The sequence below is a fragment of the Lucilia cuprina genome, chromosome 3 (assembly GCF_022045245.1).
Source record: "Lucilia cuprina isolate Lc7/37 chromosome 3, ASM2204524v1, whole genome shotgun sequence".
NCBI classification, from domain to species: domain Eukaryota; kingdom Metazoa; phylum Arthropoda; class Insecta; order Diptera; family Calliphoridae; genus Lucilia; species Lucilia cuprina.
Window position 1 is genome coordinate 40,386,527 of NC_060951.1, and position 11,492 is coordinate 40,398,018.

The 11,492-nt window shown below is 26.8% G+C and overlaps 1 protein-coding gene across 1 annotated transcript in view; it reads left to right on the forward strand.

Annotated features, from left to right (window-relative positions):
• The first annotated feature begins 939 nt into the window (after positions 1-939).
• LOC111680610 overlaps positions 940-11,492 on the forward strand; it is a 55,423-nt gene continuing 44,870 nt past the window's right edge. Inside the window, exon 1 of the mRNA XM_046947076.1 lies at positions 940-1,225. The gene's annotated coding sequence lies outside the window, so the exon portion shown is untranslated. The remainder of the gene's footprint in view (positions 1,226-11,492) is intronic.

Genomic DNA, 11,492 nt, shown 5'->3' on the forward strand with positions numbered 1-11,492 from the left:
ATATTCTATATAAAAATGCTGTCAAAATTTCCTACATGAAAAGTAATCAGAATCTGACTACATATTCTATATGAGAAGTAATCAAAGTCTGACTTTATTTTCTACATGAAGAGTAGTCAAAATTTTACTATATTTTGTATACGAAAAATATTCAGAATCTGACTATATTTTCTATATGAAAAATAGTGGGAAAGTAATTAGAATTAACTATATTTTCTACCTAATAAGAAATCAGATTCTGACTACATTTTCTACATGAAAAGTAGTCAGAATCTACAGGAATTTTATTCGGATTTTTACTTTAAGTTTGTACACAAAAAATCACTCGGAATACAAATTACATTACTATAAGAAAAGTATTTAAAAATATTACTTTTTTCTCGGTTAACGGACAAAGAAATCTATATTACCCTTAACCAACAGTTTACTAGTTACTGTCATGCTCACCAAGAGTCACAGCTCTCATCAACAATTCAGCTATTAAAAACAGTTAAAGCTTTTTGGCAAATTTACTCTTTCAAATAAAATACAAATAGAGAGTTAAAGAAAAACTTTCTGGATTTACTTTCTGGACATATATTATGCTGCAAATAAAGCTTTTCCCGGAGTTTTTCCTTATCTATAAAAAAACACTAAAAAAGCTTTAACATTCAACATGTTTATGTTGCCTTAATAATGGTTACTACTAAAAACACAATTGCACACATACACACAGACACTCATAGCGAAAGAAGAAAACACAAATTCATACTTTTGGCATTTCACATGCATCAAGTGAAAATTAGTTTTTCCCGGGTATTCGATAAGTAACGTTGTCAATATTTTTTGAAAACGGAAGAAAATTCAAAAATTAAATTTTGTTTAATTTAAAAAAGAAAATATAATAAAAATTGATTAAGAAAAAAAATACAAATTTTAGAAAATATATTGAGAAAAAATATTTAAATTTAACTAAATACAGAATTGTTAAAAATTTATAATTTGATTAAAAGAATTACTAAAAATAATTAAATAAAAGATGTTGATTGTGTGTGCGTTTTTTGTTTTTTAATTGTGTCTATTGTGTTCAAAGTTTCAAGTGTTTGAACCTCATTTTCCATTCGTACAAAAGCAGCAAATCATCATCTTCAATATCAACAATCAACAAAGTAAAATTGAAACCACAATGGGAATATTTTCTCATTCCACTTGAAGGATAAACACAACAGAATATTCTATTTTAAAGGTAAGAGATATATTTTTTACACTTTTTATTTTATAAACACTTGAAGGGGCAAGATGTTGGGTGTGTATGAAAAGTATTAGAGATATTTAAATATTTTGTTGACTTGTTGAAATTATGTATGTCAGCGTAAATATTTTTTTTTTCGGTAATTTGTAATATAATATTTGTACACACGCTTAGATGACAGCAAATAAATAAAAATCATAAAAAACAGTAGCAGCAAACGTTTATCATATCAAAAAAAAAATTTTTTATTACTCACATTATTTTCCAACTCATGTGCAGCTTTTTAATTTGCCTTTCGAAAAGGTAAAATTTATGAACAAGGTACCCTTGACATTCTATTTATTTATGTATATTTTTTATATGATTATTTTTTTATATATATTTATTTATGTATGTTTAAATATATACATACTTTGTAAATTTATATATGAATTGCCAAATCAATATATATATATAAAAGAAATTAATATGAGTTAAAAATAAATTATTAATGATCCTATTAAGGTCTATCAAAATGCTAATAAAATCATTGGGCGTGTAAAGGACAAAAATTATAGGGGACAACTGAATGGAAAATATTATTAAAATAAATTATGGAATATTTATTTTGTTTATTATTATTGTATATATTAATAAATTTTGAAAAATTTTAGTTGTAAACATAATTCTTTAAAAAAGAAAAACATAGTTTATGCTTTTTAAAATATATTGAACCTTTAAAAATACTAAAAAACAATGTTTTTTATTCACATTGGAATATCTATCGTAGATCCTTAAAATTATATATCAAATGGATCCTTATACAATTGTAGGACGACTTGCTTGCCTGGCTGTCTGTATCTGTCTGTCTATCTGACTGTATCTGTTTATCTGTCTATTTGTTTATCTGAAAGTCATTCTGTTTAAAACTTTAAAGATTATATGACTCAATTTATTTGGTATTGAAAATGGCAAACTTGATTACTAAGTCACTAAACACACAATCAAATGTTAATAAAATTTTACTCCTGTTAGTTTATTAATTTAGATATTTAACTCTAAAATGTGGCAAACTTCATATTTGATCCAATTTGTTACATTAAAGTCTCTTTAATAAATACTTTCTTTAATGTTGAGACCAGTACATGATCCCTCAAAATCAATTATATTTATTTTCTTTTAAATATATAAAAATTTATTTTTTTATCGAATCAAAAGAAATTCAGGAAATACCGATGCAACTCTAAAATGTGGCAAACTTCATATTTGATCCAATTTGTTACATTAAAGTCTCTTTAATAAATACTTTCTTTAATGTTGAGACCAGTACATGATCCCTCAAAATCAATTATATTTATTTTCTTTTAAATATATAAAAATTTATTTTTTTATCGAATCAAAAGAAATTCAGAAAATACCGATGCAACACACCGATTACCCATGAATGTCTTTAATTAGTTTGAAAATTGGAGATATTACTCCTTGAGGATTATTACAAAATACACAGCAAAAAAAGAACCTACACTTTTTTATCAATTAACTCCAAAATAAAATCGGTTTAATTCAAAAAATTTCAGTATAAAAAATTATTGACTTCAGTAAACATCACTTCTACAGAAGGTTAAAAAAATTCACTTTGCTACTCTCGTAAATGTTATTTGTTTGGAAGTTCTTCGTTTTATTTTTGCTTGGTGCTTAGTAGAGTATTCAAACGATTAATCGTCGATCGGTTAATCGATTAATTTTTGACATTTAATCGTTCGAATATATGAATATTGTCAAATTTCAAATAACGAATAAACCGAATAATTTCTAAAAATTAACCGATTAAGAAAAATTACTATATATTTTCTACATAATTGAATATTTTTATTATAAATTTTCTTCATTTCTTAATTTCTTACTAATTTTCCTATAATAAAGAAAATTTATTTGATGATTTTTGAAAAGATATCATGGAAATAATTATATAGCATTTAATTCTACAACCAGTTTTTTGAGAACATTGTTGTACATTAAGTATTTCCAATAAGTTCTTCAGCAACAGTTATAGTTGAACTAGTATTTAAGGGAACGTATGAATTCTAGAACTCGTTGAAAATCTTAAAAACAGTAATTTCTTTATATAGATAAGCATTTCACATAAACGGGAGTGGTTTATAATATTTGAGAAGAACTAAACATAGAATTATAGTGAAAGAAGTGAAAATAATAATTTTGTTTATAAACCGAGCAAAAGTTATTTTAAAACATGAAAAAATCTAAGGTTACAGGAAACTGTGGACCATTAGTATCAGCTCTGTGTACTCAGTTCTTTAAAAGGACTTTAAAGTTTAAAAGACAACCGATTTCAAAAGATGAATTCCAAATTTATATTAAAAAGTTGACATTAATATTAATTTCAAATGAAGGCGAGTTCCTCTGCTTCGAAATAATATAATTTATTTAAAATCATCAAGATCATCAAGAAAGAATTGAAAATCTTAAAGAAAATTTGTCAAATTTGAAACGTTTTTAAATTTAATTTCTTTTTCGTTTTTTTTTTCTAAGTAAGACAAGTAAATAATATATGTAGATAAAATGTACAGATTACCAGCTTCCATTTGACACCAATATTAGCATCATAAAATGCATATAAATATTTTAAGTATTTGTTTGTACTCCTTTAAACTTTGAAATCCTTTTATAAGGACATAAAAATCGGAGTACGCAGAATTGCTATGAGTGTAATCTATTTTCACATGCTTATCAACTTTTCCATATTTGAAAGCTTTTTTTCAAAATTGTTACAGGGTGTTATATGAAGAAAATTAAAAAAGTAAAAAGCAATAGTAACATATAGTTTCCTTTTATTCGAATAACCGAATAATTTTTAATTGTCCAATTATTAACCGGCTAACTTAAAACCTCAAATAATTATTTGTCGAATAAACCGAATAAGACAAAAACCCTTCAATTCAGAACAAGAACAAAATTGGTTTTGATCTCAAATGATGAATTGTTTTTTGTTAACGCGGAATCCATATGTTGTCAAAAATATGAGATAAGGTAATATCTAACAACCTACAAACGTTTCAACTCTACAGAAATACTGTAGATGAAAAAATTTATTTTTTAATTAATCTTCAACTTTAAGACAAATTATTTTATTTGGTTCGTCTCTGCTATTGTCTGAAAATCTTAATATTTTCTGATAAACTGCTTATACCCTACAGCACTTCAGTGGGGAAGGTATATTGGGTTTGTGCTGATGTCTGTAACGCACAATAATATTACCCACCTTAATACCAATTGGCTCAGAATCATTTTCTGAGTCGATGTAACTATGTCCATCCGTCCATCCATCTGTCCGTCTGTCTGTCTGTTTGTCTGTCTGTCTGTCTGTCTGTCTGTCTGTCTGTCTGTCCGTCTGTCCGTCAATGTAAAACTTGTTATCAAACTAAAGGTTGCAATTTCGGAGATAATTCAATGAAATTTGGCACATGATCTTCTATGGTGCCATAGACGAAGCCTACTGAAAACGATGAATATCGGTCCATTATTTCACCTAGCCCCCATACAACTGAACCCCCGAATAGGGCTTGTAAACCTTTTAATCAAACTACAGGTGGCAATTTTTGAGAAAATTCAATGAAATTTGGCACATGATCTTCTATGATACCGTAAACGAATCTTATTGAAAATGGTTAACATCGGTTCATTACTTCACCTAGCCCCCATACAACTGAACCCGCCGAATATGGCTTTTAAGTTCATATAATTATGTTTAATATACTCGTATATCGACAAAAAGCTTCAAAACCAAGTTCAAGTTTCACTAGACTTGATGGCTCTCATGAATTCTATAATTATAAAGCTTCTTATAAACCTATGAAAAGCCCCATCAAAATTTCACTTAAAAATGTTCACAATTTTATTCAACAATAAAAGTATATCTGAGGCAAAGTACAATTCAACTTAAATGCTTTCCTATGACATTATCACATTTTATTTTTGTAAAAGTTGTAGGGTATTATATGCTCGGCCTGGCCCGACTATAATTTCTTAATTGTTTATATTTTTTTTTTACTTTAGCATTTATAATAGAAAAACTTTATAGCTGTAAAATTCCATTGAAACTCTGCATTTCATATAATTTAAATATACTTCCAGTACGTATGAGTAACTAAATAAATTATATAAATTAATCATACGTAGAGACATGAATTATAAAATAAAGAGCAATCAACACCAAAATTGTTAAGACATATATTTAAGACAATCTCAAAAGAAAAAATTCAAAATTAATTGATTGATCGCTCCTACACACAGACGTTTAAATTCAAATGACTAAAAAATAATTAAATTATTTAAAAGAAAATCAATTATAATTTTTGAAAAAAATCTCCCTCAAGAATTAATTGTCATTGCTTACTGTGTTCATTTACACAGTATTAATTTACAATGTAGGCGGCAGCAGAATGAACAAAATGTAAAACGAAGAAATGACTTTAATTTGATTAAATAAAATTAAATGTCTAAAAGTTTATAATGTTTGCTAAAGCAACACACCATCTAAAATATTTACACGTGTTTTTAGCAAAGACAACGAACGGCAACATGAATGAACACGAATGAAAAAACAAATTAAAAGAAAATGTCTAAGTAAATACTTTAATCAAACAAAAGTCATCCATTACAATTATTAAAAGATCTGAGAACCGTCTTGAATAAAAACAAAAAAAAAACGTAGAAGAAAAACAATTTATAGCTAGATTTAAAAATGCTTTAAAATTGAAATAAAAACAAAAAATAAACAAAAACTGAATAAAATAAAACAATAGATTTGCAGAAACATGATGTATGTGTTTGCTTTTCAGTATTTGGAAAATCTTAATATCTCTAAGGTATTTTTTCTTGAATTTTTTATTTGTTTTTTTTTTCTTTTATTTTTGCAAATTCACGTTCAAACAGGTTTACACGTACTATGTATACTTGACAGGATTTCAAAAGTTTAGAGTAACAAAATATGTTATGAATTTTATTTCATCAGATCTTTAAATACTTGTCAGTTGTATTGCATGTGCAGATAAATTTTTTGACATTTGTAAATTTAATAAATACAAAAGAATGGCAGTAGAGAAATAAAATCATTTCTAACCATAATTTATAGATATTTTTTGTGACAAGCGATATGAAATAATATTAAAAGTTAATTGACAATAAGTAAAACGTTTTTTGTGTGTTAGGGAATAGTGAAAATTACATATACAGCACGTTTTCTTTTGGTTTTTATTAAATCAGTTTTTTTTTTTTAAATTTTGCCTTTTATATTTGAGGAGAAAAAAGTTAAAACTTATTTAGACATTATTTTTCTAAAAGAGCAAAGACATATTGTAAAAGGAAAGTGTTGTGGAAAAAGTTTGAACATTATTTAGACCTTACTCCTTGCGATTTTGACGAAACTTGGTACACACATTCTTTGTATAAATACGAAGTTTAAAACTTTCAATATAGATTTTGTCAAGGTTCAAAGTTTACATTTTTTTATTTTTTTTTTTCAACAAATTTTTGGTTCACAATTAAAGTCTATGTCTTTTAGTTGGCCAATATTTTATTTAGTTTTTTTATATATATAAATTAAGATAATGATTTTAAAAAACATCCTTTCGTCAAGTATATATCAAAAAGGGTACATTCCTCTTTATTCCTTCTCATAAGATTACTTATAATTAGGGCAAGGATTTTCATGTTCTAAAAAAATTAAAAATATGCGCTTATAATATGCACTATAAAATGAGAAAATATGCACTTAAATGTGAAAAATATGCACCAAAAATATTTCTTTGTGAAGATACATATTAATAGATATTCAGATCTTAAGTTTTTGTCTTTAAAAAATATAAAAACCGAAAAAAAACAAAATAATTTGTTTTAGAACAATTAAAAAATATGCAATAAAAATGCAATTTAATGCAAAACATGCAGTTTATGTATTTATAACAAAATATGCAACAACAAATCGATGCCATTTTATAGCAAATTCTTTAATTCAAAAAGAAAACTAGTTACAAGTTATTTTGAGTTACTGACTAAAAACATGCATTTGCATAGAAATTAATGAAGAAATCTCAAGTTAATCAATTTTTAGTAAAATAATCCATAATCTTTTCTCTACAAATTTCAAAATTTATTGTTTATTTTATATAATAATAAAATCGAATATGTAGTTTAGAAAATATACGATGTGAAATTTTGAAGCTTCTTGAAAAATAAATCACCGAAAAAAAAAGAAAACGTATAAATAGCTCCTAAAAAAGAAAACGATATAGAAAGTCGCAATTAAACTACCTCTTTCCACTTTCCTAGCTATGCTTGTCTGAAATTCTCTATTTACGTTATGTTTTCTCCATTTTTAGCTCCTTGATATCTCTTCATAACCTACAGAAGTCACATTGACTAATCAAAGCCGCAATAGATCGATGTCCCATTTAAACCATCTATCAATAGATAGATGGATGGATGAAGAGACGCACAAACATTTTAACAAACGAACCATCGAATCAACCGATAATGGGACAAAACACAGATAGCTAATGATATATAATTTACAGTTTCTTTTGTAATCAGTTTTAACTTTTGAATCTCTATTCAAACCATGTAAGACATGAAAACCTTCGTGAACCTTTCTCACTGAAGTGTTATTTCCATGAGGAACAATAGAGTGACCTTTGTACAGCCGCGGATCTAGCTCGAGATTTAGGGGGGTGTAAATTAAGTTTTTATTATTTGTTTTTCTTTTTCCTCATTTTGTATAAAATTTTTTTTAGTTTTAAAATATCCCTTTCCCCCTCACCCCGTGAATCCGTACCTGCCTTTGTATGTATGGTTTAAACCAAAACCATGTAAAGGAAATGTGGGCTTAAAAAGTGATTATTAATATTTCGGGATAAGTTTTTTTGCTTTCGCTAGCACTCCACGGAGGAGTAACAAGGAGATGTGAGTGTGAATATGTCAGATAAATGATGTGTATGTGATGATGAATATATGCTCAAGTTAAGCAGTCTCTTTTATTAAAGACGTAATAATGCCCTATTTAAATTCTTTTATAAACCAATTTTAAGTGAAATAACATTCTCGAATAGTTACATAAAATTCACCATTTTATGCACTATACTACCATTGCGGGAAGGGTATCATGCGATTGTAATGATGTTTGTAATAACCAAAAACTTTCATCCTATACTAACTTACGTCTTTCCGTCCGTATGTCCGTCTGTCCATGTAAACTTTGTGCGATAATCGTTCCACTATCTCACCTAGACCCTATACAATAATACACTTTTCATAAATAAATTGTATATAAACTTAAATCCCCCTTTCAATCCATTCCTCTTTTGAGAAAATCACTTTTTGTTAAGAATATTTCGGAACTAAGAAAACAACTTAAAATTTAAATAATAAACATAATAAACATTTTAAACCAACTTGCTAGTGTAGGGTATCATATGACTGGCCATACCCATCTTTATATACATATTATTACTATTTTTCCACATTCCATTATTATATTGTAAAGTGATTAATTTAAATCACGTCTCTCTGCTGCAACAAAAAGCAAAACGTTTTTAAACATTTATTGTTTTGTGCTTAACACAAAAAGAACAAAATTAATGTGAACAATAAATAAAATAATGAAAACACATTTTAACCAATTGTTTGTTGTCTTTCTTTTTTTCATTGGAAGGTTAATCTTTCGTTTGGAAACTTTTTGTGTTTTTGCTCAGTTTTTTCCCCCCTGTTCCTAAGAAACAAAGATTTTACTAACGATTTTGTGTTATTTTTTTGTGGTTTCGAAAACATATTATAGCTTTATTTAATGGTTGGTTTAACATTTTAAATTGATGTGTATGTGTGTAAATACAAACACACATACATAGCAGCATGTGTTCTTTTTTAAAAACCTAGTGCGTATGATGAATGTTTTTGTGCAAAAAAGCTGTTTAATCTTAAATTAATCATACGTATACAAGAAATGAAAGAAGAAGAAAAAAATACAAATGTATTCAACTAAATTGTATTTATGTATGTATATACATATGTATGTACATACCCAGCAGAAACATACACAAAGTAAAAATCAATTATAAAATTTACAAGAAAATAGAAAGAAAGAGAGAGAGGGCGTAACAAAAAGCAGAATGATTATTTAGACTGTAACATATTGTGTAAATGTATAATTGTATGTGTTTAAATATCCTTAAATTAGCTTTATAACAGACAGGCAAGGGGTAGAGCAGGAGTAGTTAGTAGCTTTAATGCTTAAATCAACATTTCTTAGGCTAGAATAATAATTTCAACATAATTTAATTGTATTTGCTTTATTTTAATTTTTGTTTTTATATAAAACATATAACAAAAAAAAACAAATAAAATCGTCATGGTGCCAAAAATTAATTGTGTAATAAGCTGCATTTTAGATTTAATTTAATAAACAACAAAAATAGCAACATTGTTTGTGTTGTGTTTTGAGAAACCAACAAAAATTTAATTAAATTAAAAATAATATATTGTGTTTAATTAATAAACATACATAGGGACTTAAGTAAATGTGTTATATGTATGATGTGTTTTAATGCTGAGAAAATGTAAAAAATAAAAAAAAATATGTTAAAAAGTGAGATCAGGATGAGCAAAAGTAGTGTCAAACAAGTAGTGTCATTTATACTTTTATAAAGCTTTTTTGTGCGAATTTTTAGCACAAATAGGGCATATTATGGTATAAACAGCCCAAATCGGAAGGCACGGTTATATGGGGTGTAGGTGAAGGACCGATTTCAACCATTTTCAATAGGCCTTTACTTGCGCACAACGCTTACATGGACAGGCAGCCTGTCAACCGGACAGACGGACGGACATGTCTTAATCGACTCAAAAAATGTTTCTAAATCGATTGGTATACTAAGGTGGGTATTGGGCCAATAATTTTTTGTCCAACAAACATCAGCATAAACGTATAATACCCTCCCCACTATAGTGGTGTAGGGTATAAAGAGACGGATAAATAACCAGACATACCGCCATACATAATTTTCAAAAAAATGGAGAATGTCAAAAAATCTCGCGAAAAACTTACTCGAAAATCCCAAATATGGAATTTTTCAAATTTTATTATCAATTAATTAAGAACACATGAAGGTTTCTAAAACTGTTTTTAATTTTACAATCCCAGCTTTGATTTAAAATTAAAATTTAAAAAAAAAATCTATAAAGTTTTGAATTTATAAATTCAAAATTGATTACTTTAGAAACCAAGCAAGATATTTTTCTAAGGTTTTCTTTATGTAATTGGAAATTTTGTTTTAAAAATAAGCGAAAAATTTTTATTTTTATCTATTTCAAAAAGAGAAATTTATAATAAAATATTTAAAATATCTATAACTATGAAAATATAAGGGATAAACATTAACTTGTTCTCTATCTGTTTTCATTAAATTGTGTAGTTTTTGATCAGTAGAAAAATTTTCAAATACTTTTTTAAAAATTTAGTTTTTTAAAAATTTGATATCCCTTAAAAATGGACACAGACAAGATTAACAAATGACAAACTAAAAAAGGAGATTTTCTGCTGTAGATTTATAGTTTCATTCGGTTCGTATCTAACGAAATGTTTTCCTTTTTGTCTGGACGATGATTTTTGGATCCTTTTATGATAAGGTGCCTGACGGGAGAAAAAGATAAAGGAACAAAATATTTCTCAACTTTTCTTGTGCTCTTGACATTAACTTTGGCAGTATTCGATCAGTCGAAGAATTTTCAAATCTTTTTTGAAAAATTTAGTTCTTTAAAATTTTGACGGCCTTAAAAAAGGACACAGAAAGTCCTTTAAAAAACTAAGAAAGCAGTTTTGTCCTTTAGATTTATAGTTTCAGATGTACGTTTATCATCTGGTTCATATCTAACGTTTTGTCGGATAATATTGTAGTCTGGGGAAGTATGATACTGACTGATAGCCAATATTTAAAATTATTTATATCAGTTCATAATTTCAGACATTCGTCCGTCCTCCGCCTGTCCTACTGTATATTAAAAGAGGATAAGCTCTAGGACTAAAATTGTCAGCAAATATTCTTTATTGATATGAAAAAATATTCTTGGTTGATGACTTCACCTAAACTATATAAAAACAAGTAGCAAAGTATAGTCGGGCATGGCCGACCATATAATACCCTACACCATGAGTATATTTTTAAAATTTTTACTTTTTATAAAATTTTTATTTTTATAAAGAAAGTTTTATGTT